Raw genomic sequence first — 9,256 nt, forward strand, 5'->3', positions numbered from 1 at the left:
TTGGATCAAAATTCTAGGTTGTTGAAACTTTTCAAGAAAATTTTTGAAATCAACTTGATAAATTCTTGAATCCTATTCAAAAGCAATCAAAATTTTTGTGTTTAAAACACTTTTGAAAACGAAATTAATCAAATTGAATCTTTTGAAACACTTTCAATCATCAATCTTTGATTCTCAATTTGAAAACCATTGAATCCCCATCCAAAACATTCAAATTAGATGTTTAAAACTATTTTAAACATAAGTATCAACCTAATCAAGCATGGATTAGTTCGATTCTTAGCAAAAATAAGCTATTTGCAAGAGGCTCTGACGCCACTGTTGGGTTTTACACCCTTATACTAATGTTTATGGCGGAAATAAAACATCTAATGTCTACGTTAGTATTCCCAGGATCACATGCATAAACCCATAATAATACTAAACAAAATTAGAAGATGAATACCTTATTCGCTAGTTTTTCCCTCGAACCTTTCCAATTGCTTTTGAGAAGACCAAGAGCTTCAAACGTAGCTCCTCTACTTGGGACACGAGCAATCAACTTGATCACCCACCTTGTTGTTAGCTAGCACACCAATGGCGGTTGGAAGAAGAACACCTTTCTTCTGTGACTAGATAAATAGTAATGGGACACTACAAAAAAAGGCCTAATAGGGACACACGTTTTTACGTCTGTCCGAAATAAATTCATAACAGGGTCAGTTTTATAATATTTGTCCATAATAAAACTACAATAGGGACAATTGATGTATTTTAGGGACAAATTCTCAGAGTAGTGGGGTGGGGATAGGGGTGGGAAAACGGTCTGGGAATCCGGGTCCCGGCCCGTTCGGACCCGCAACCCGACATGTACCTGAGCCGGGCTTACCCGGCCTGAGAGAACCGGGCTTATAGGGCGGGACTCGGACAGGCCCTTAATTCCGAGTCCCGTCCCGTTTGGTCCGTCCGACACCCGAGCCCGCTGGAGAGCCCGACGGACAACCCGATAGAAAACTACGATCCGTCCATCTGTTCGTATTATATCTCAGCCGTTGGATCAAGTTGCCTCTTCATTTCTTATAAAACCCCTCCCCAACCAGAAACCCTAACAGAACCCTAAACAATCTCTCTCCGCCTCTCTCTCTAACTCAGACGGAAAACTGTAATTAGGGTTTTGAATTTCGTTTGCTCAACTTCAAGACTAGGGAAACATTAGATTCCCTGTTCGTGAATCTCGAGTACTATTTTCAGGTATATGCATGTTCCCTTTTTGTTTTATTTTTTCGTATTCTTCTTGTTTTAAATTAAAAGAAACCCTAATCCGACTTGATTTGTGGTGAAGAACTCATCATCTCCAGTGTCTGGTTGCTGAGCCTTAATTTCTTTTTTTTACTTGGTTTGTTTGTTTATTCTTTTTCACTTCTTCTACTTGCTCCCAGGGATAGGAGAAAAGAAAGCTTGAATCTTTGTACTCACAGTACATGAATCTGCTATTGGGTTGAATAGAATCTAGAAAAATATTTTTCTTCTCAGTTAGAACATTGAAGAAGTGGTAAAAATAATAAAGGATTCATGAAAGATGATGAAGATATTGTTTTATTTCTAATGAACTCAGTTATTTCTTTGATGTTTGTATAGTGTGTTCATGTTCTAGTACGATGTTCAATATTCTTAGCCGTTAGGGTTTACTTGAGATGTAAATTTGAATCTAAAAGTCTTTCACCTTCTAAGAATCTTCGGATTAATCGGAACAAGATTTCGTTTTTCTTTTACAATTTACTTCTCGTAATGTTGTTTAATCCCTCTATTCTATTGTAGGAGTTCATCCTTACATCTTAGTTGAAGAAGAAAGGAGGAAGTCGTGATCCTGAGTCTGCCTCGCGAATTTAGTGATAATGGTGGCTCTTCTTTTATCCATCTTTTTTTTTCTTTCTTTGTTTAATTATTTTCATGTTTTTTCTATTTAGAGTTTGTGTTTGAATGATTTTCTTAATGTTTTCTCTTAATTCAGGAGGCACTATTTGATGATCACAAATCCATCCTAAGTTGTGGAAGTTGAATGGGGAGGTTAAGAAGGGGATGATGTTGATGCCCTATCTGTTTTTTAATCTTTACTATGTAAATTTAGAGAAGATATGTAATTATGTAATTTAGTACAGATATTTGTGTTTTAAGCTTTAATTGTTTTTTTCTTATATATTTTTTTAAGTCACAAAAACCCTAGCCCGCCCGACCCGAGCCCGTTGGAACCCGCTCGGGCAGCCGGGCTCGGACGGGCTACGGGCACTTATAGTCAGTGTTTGGTCCGGCCCGATCCGCCCGACTATTTATCGCGGGATCGTCTTATTCGAGCCCGATCCGCCCGTGTTCGGCTCATAGTTGCCCGAACCCGTCCGAACCCGTCCGAACCCGTCCTATTCCCACCCCTAGGTGGGGATACCAAAAAAATAGCGGCCAATTTTGGCGCAAATATTCCCGCTATTTTGACCTAAATTTACCCTAATATCATCATCAGATTTTATAACCATTTTTTCCTTTCTTTTTTCTCTCTTCTGGTCTTCCCTCTTTCCCAAGTTTCATCAGCCGAGTTCTTCTCCAGGATGAATCTTCACCCAACCAGTTAGTTATCTATATTTCTTCTTCTTATCATCATCTTCTTCTTCTACTACTACCACAAACTATTTGACAAATTCTTGATTGAGTGATTCTAGTGAAATCGGTTGGGACAAATAGACTTGAAGAAATCAGAGAAATCGGCTGCTTTTGTAGGTATTACTATGCTTAAATTTCTTCTTCATCTTCTATTTTTTGTTCCTAACCATAGCTATTATGAAAAAAAGTCCATTAAAACTATTTAGGGTTATCAAATCATAAACTTAATTTCTAATATAAGACAGACAAATTTATTCAGGGTTTTTACAGTGATTATCTAATGCGATTTTTTTCAGATTTAAGTAGAGATTTTAGTTCTTAAATGATATCTTTTAGGAATTGGGTTAAGTTTGGTTTTTAGTTGTCAACTATTAGCTTAATTGCAGACTTATATTACTAATCATGGCGGAAGAAAAGAGGAAGATTAAACAGTGAAGAAATTCAAGATGGTAACAGTTGAAGTAGTAGTTCACCATGGGAGTTGTTTTATTTCTTCTGTTGGAAAAAACCATCTTCATTAAACTCAACAAGTTCAAATTCTTAAGATTTGATGTTTAATAGCAATGAACAAATCCTCAGTTGAATTCGTCTATGTGTTTTGATTTCTCTGGTCAAAAAACTTGTTAAATCACTCGAATAGGTCAATTGGGAAGATGTGGAAAATTCAAATGATCTACATGACTTTTCATTTAGTTTAACATCCTTTGCTTAGTTCTAATATTCACAGATTTGATTTTAGTGAAATCAGAGATATCGGCTAAGAGATCCTAGAGAAATTAGTTGCTCCTATAGGTAATATTTTGATTTAAATTTTTTTTTTGCCAAACTTATCTTATTCCCGAACATCAAATTCATCTTAAGAAGAAATTTGTTGATCTTTTGGAAGTGGTTGAATTGTGGTCTTGATCTTGTAGGTACTTCTTGTGATTTTTGAAATCTAGATTATGTTTTCTTTGATTGGTTTCCATTTTCTACTTGGTTTCGTACTTCGTAGATTTTCATATTTCGATTAGATTGTCGTCAAGTGTAGTTGTGATGTCTAGTAGTTGTTTGTTGGTTAGTCTGGTTTCCTAGTTAAGCAATACAAGGTTGGTTCTTCCTTTTGAATTCATAATAATCCCATTACCTCATTGCTAAAATTTTAGTTTCACTTCGGCTTAGGTTTTTGGTGGTTGTATCACGGGTGAAAATTGAAGTAGTAAAAGTTGTAAGATTTTAACAAAATAAAAGCACCGAATGGTCTGTTAAGGGAAAATTGTATGCAGTTCCTCCTCATTTATTTCTCTTTCTCTAAGAGATATGTGTGTGTGTGTGTGTACTTCTGAACCTCTCAATTTTTTTATTCAATACATGTTTCATCTCTTCATCAATTGATCTTGTTTCAGGCCTTCTCATCTAATGCTTGATCTCCTTTTGATTTCTATCTTATTTGAGTTTTGTGTGTTTTTGTTTAATAATGGTTTATCAGCTTGAATTAAGCTGCTAGGTTTTTACTGAATAGGTTATGATTTTAAATTTTCTTCCTAAATTTACATTTTTCAGTTGATACTAAAGGATCCAGGATCCAGCTGCTTAAGTTCTTGAGTTTTGTTACTAATTTGCATTCTGAAGCTGGAGCTTACACTTGAACTTGGAGATCTTATGCTGGACATCTACTGCATTTTGGAATAGGCAAACCGAAATGCCATGCTTACTTTTAGTGGTTCGTGAAACAACGTATGTTCTTCTCCTTAATGATTTTTTTTTGTGTGTTTGTTATTTGCACTACTTTTATTCTATATTTTGGTTTTTGTACTTATTCGATTTATATCAGCATTTACGTTTTATTTTTTGTTCTTGCAAATATACATTTGATATGCGTTGGCATAATCCTTTGGTAGGTAAAAGTCGTTGCCTCTATCCATGATATACTGTGCACTTTCATGGGCACTTGTAAAACACTTCTAAAGCACTTTTGCCTCTCGTTGGCTGAAGATTGGACATACCAGTTTGGTCTAACCTTTCCTCTTTCCGATCTGCTGTTAATGGAGATCAAAAGGAGCTTATTCTCCTGAATCTCTATTCCCACTTATGTTTTAAATCAATTGCTCTCACCATTTGATAATGTGATATCAAGATGAATATTAGTTTAGATATCTTGTGGTAATTAACATATTTAACTTCATTAAACCAACCTCATTTTAGATACCATCTCTATTTTTTTTTGATGAAGAAGATACCATCTCTATTGGTTAGTTAGAATGCAGTTTCTTGTTCAACATGAGTCACTTGACTGGATCTTATATTCTTATAGTGAAGTACAAAAACTTTAGTATAGACAAAGATCTATAGTTGTTTCTTGTTGGAAGCGTTGATGAATGAAGTTTGATTTTCCAATTAGGACTTCCTTATGTTTTCTTTGTTTCACGTCATATCTTGTCTTACAATTTTATATTGCTTCCGGTACTTGGATCCTTCTCCCGTTATGTATTTGATGCAAAATGGGTCTTAACTCTTAAGGTGTTGTTTACGTTGAACTTGTTTGAAACTTTTTAGACACCACTTGTTTCGTTAGTTGATTTTGTTATCATTCCTTTGTCATATTAATTTAGATGAACACTAGTCATTGGGTTCTCAAATGGGCTTAAGTAGTTGTGTTTTATTTATGCTTTTAATTGAATACTTGTATTGGTTAAAAGTTTTTCTTGTTCATCTAATGATTCTACTCTGATATATTTTACAAGTATTGGTAACACGGCTGCCTTCTGTCTTGGTTGGATATTGAAATCCTTCACTCCTAGTTTTATTACTACCCTTGCTGGAATTCTTTAGAGTTAAGAACTTTAGTTAGTCTGCTATGATTTGACTTCTTGATTGCTTACTCTTTATAATACTTGTATTTTACTTCATAGATATGATTTGGACTTCAACTAATTTGAATTCTTGTTTCTAAAATTTCTCTTTCAGGATGCTTGCTAGTAACTACACTGTATAGTGCTTGTGACAACAAAAGGCAGGAACTTCCCTCATTTCCTTTTGGCGCATTGGAGGTATTTGTAAGATGGATAACCGAAAACAAGTTGGTCAGATGATAAGAGGAAATCAGGAAACCACAATTTGTACCAGAATTTGGCATTGTTGTCGACAATTTAGCATTCTTATCGATAATTTAGCATTCTTATCGATAATTTAGCATTGTTATCAATAATGTGAATATTGGCGTACATGTATTTATGTACGTGAATTTCTTATTAATTAATACAATATGAATAAAATTTTATGGGAAGTTAATGAATTAATAAATTTGTTTGGATTTTCTTTGATGAATTAGTAGCCTTTTAGGCCCAAACAAATTGGAATGTAATCTTTTTGAAATAATAGGCTACCAAAAACTCGCATCAAATTTAATACAAGGAGTTAGGACTGGGACAGACATAAATCGCCCAAAAACATTATTGGGGACAGCTAACTGTCGCTATAGCTGTCCCAATACCAATTGGGACGCCACTTTCTGGGACAGATATCAATTGTCCCTAATAAACTATTGGGGACGGTTTTCACATTTTTGGGAGGATTTTTGCCGTCCCTAATGGCTATATTTTTTGTAGTGGGAATTAGCTCACTTTCTCCTCTCTACTTAATGTGGTAGAGTAAGAAAGCTTAGAGAGAAATTTCACACCTTATTCTCTGCCCTAAGAGTTTATATAGAACCCTAATAAGAATCCACCTCCTTAGAATAAGATTTAGGGAAATTATCGAAAATAGCAACTAGTTGATATTTTCTCAATTGTCTAAGGATATGACGTCCAAACCCAGCCAAAATTGGCAGATTTAATGTTCATAACATAAGGAAATGTCCCTCCAAAAATCAGCCCAATCCGAGCCCTATAAGTGTCCGAATCGGTTTAGGCCCAAAACCCCGTGTTTGGGCTTTTTGTACTATCTTTGCCTAGTTTCTCTTTAGGCCTATGAGATATATTTATGGGACACTCCCATTATTATATCTCACTCCCACTAGTCATATCCTAGATCAAGTTGACACTCTTATGTGTAACCCGTTGTAAGATCCGATCGAAGTTAGCCGCGAATTACTTCGTAATTCGACAATCGTGGTTGGTTTCTAGCTTAAACTCCACGACCCCTAAATCAACCGGACTTGATGATCTTCTCCATCAATTGTCCTAGCCGACAAATTTGTCGCATTGCCACCTTGGTTGAAGGACATCTCCTTCAACTCCTTTAAAGAGAAACATAAAGAGATATAGGATATTTGAGACAAGATCGCTTACCTACCTTACGAAGAGCAATGTGCACATCAATATCAGTATAAGGAGGCGGATCCTTAGACGAAGGAGGCAATGGTGAAGGAGCTAAGATTACGTTAATAGTCTCTTGTGAAGGAAGAATCTCACGTTGTGGACGACGAGTGTACACGATATCAGTCGAGGGTGGAATGGTTTGGGGGTTACTTGAGGATTGCGAATTTTGGGGATCAGTGGAGAATGGTGGAATAGGTTCGAAAATAGGATGAGGAAAAACTACATTCTCACTAGAAATTGTGTCTAATGAATTACACTCTTTCAAAAAATAAGGAACATGCTCAAAAAATGAAACATCTGCACTAACAAAGTGTTTTCTCAACGTAGGACTATAACGCCTGTACCTTTTTTTAGCACAAGAATACCGCAAGAATATACATTTATATGCACGAGGATCAAGTTTATCACGACTAGGACTCATGTTATGAACGAAACAGACACAACTGAAAACTTTAGGAGGAATTAAAAATATCTCATCGTCCGAAAATAAAAGTTGAAAGGGAGATTTACATTGCAACACACGAGAAGGCGTACGATTTAAAACATAAACTGCAGTCGTAACAGCGTCTCCCCAGTACAATTTTGGAACATTCATCTGCAGTAAAAGAGCACGGGCAATAACAATAATTGGACCATTCTTTCGTTATGCTCGACCATTTTTTTGGGTGTAGCTACTCAAGAAGTTTGGTGAAGTATTCCCTTTGATTTCAAGAATTAGGACAATTCACCAGATTTGTATTCTTGTGCATTATCGGAATGAAAGACTAGCACTTTAGCATCAAACTGATTTGTTATTTCGGCATAAAAAGATTGGAAAGTAGTAAATAATTGAGAACGATCATTTAAAATATATAACCAAGTCATTCGAGAATAATCATATATAAAGGTAACAAAATATTTAGGCCCACAAAGACCAGTTGTCCTACTAGGACCCCAAATATCAGAATGTATGAGTTCAAAAGGTCGAAGTCTATGACTATTAGGTCGAGGAGAGTAGCTAGACCTATGATGTTTACTGAGTTCACATGTTTCACAATCAAGAGAAGAAAAATGTGGTAAATCAGGAATCAAGAGACGTATAATGTTAGCGGAAGGATGCCCTAATCTACAATGCCGTTGAAAAGGAACAGAAGAAGTGTGCAAAGCAGTAGACTTAATCGGTTGAAAATAATAGAGACCATTCTTCTCAAATCCTCCACCAATCGTCTCCTTGGTCTTTAGATCCTGAAAAACACAATATTCTGGATCGAAAATTACAGAACAATGAAGAAGTTTGGTAAATTTACTAAGAGATAAGAGACTAACAGGAAAATTAGGTATATATAAGATAGTATAGAGGTTCATCTCAGAGGAGGGGATGACTCTAATGCCACTTACTTGTAATTTGGTGTCGTCAGCCAACGTAACATAGGAAGGAGGAATGTTAGTTTTGAGGTCATGTAAAAGGGTATGGTTACCTGTCATGTGATCAAATGCTCCTGAATCAATTACCCATGGAGTAGAGGAAATAGATTGAGGACAAGTGTTACCTGAAACCAATAAAGTAGCAGCGGAAGAGGATGGAGAGGGATCAAGCACACGCATCTTTTCAATCATAGACTTATATTCCTCCTTAGAAAGGGTTACTTGACCAGAACTAGCCTTAATAACTTTAGAATTACCATCTTTATTAGTAGCATGATTAGCCCATACCGGATTTCCATGTAATGCCCAACAATAATCAACAGTATGGTTCTTACGATCACAGTTGGAACAATATTTGAGGTCTCGCCCTCGACCACAACCATAATATAATTTTTCATCCATTATAAACACTAAGTAAACTGTTAGAATATATAGTTAGTCCCACATTGTTCAATTGCTTAAACTTCTCTCTTGTATTACTCTTTATAAAGATCTTATGTAATAGCTAGGAAATCAATACAATCAATGCAATTTCTCTTTCTTACATGGTATCAGAGCCTAATTCTTCTTTCTTGGGAATAGTTAGTCAATAGAGTCTTCCGCTTTGCCGGCGGCGGTAGTCCCATTAATGGCTACCGTCCGCCGGGTTTTTATCGGTTTTTAGTTCAAGTTTAGTGTTTTTTTTTTCTTTCCAATAAGAGTAGTTCTTTTCTATTGTTGAGATCTAATCATTCTTCAATACTTTTCTCAATAGTATTTGAAGATGATGAAGATTAACAAGAAGATGAAAGATCTAAACAAGAGTGATTTGTTGAAGAAATCACATGATATACTCTTCAATGATCTCAAGCATTTCAAATGTCAAGTCCTTCACAACATCAAATCTATGTGTATCCATGATCCATGAAGTTATATTTTGAGAG

Source organism: Eschscholzia californica, unplaced genomic scaffold (assembly GCF_041429995.1).
Source record: "Eschscholzia californica isolate CP2 unplaced genomic scaffold, dmEscCali1.0.p SCAF_1, whole genome shotgun sequence".
Taxonomy (NCBI): Eukaryota; Viridiplantae; Streptophyta; class Magnoliopsida; order Ranunculales; family Papaveraceae; genus Eschscholzia; species Eschscholzia californica.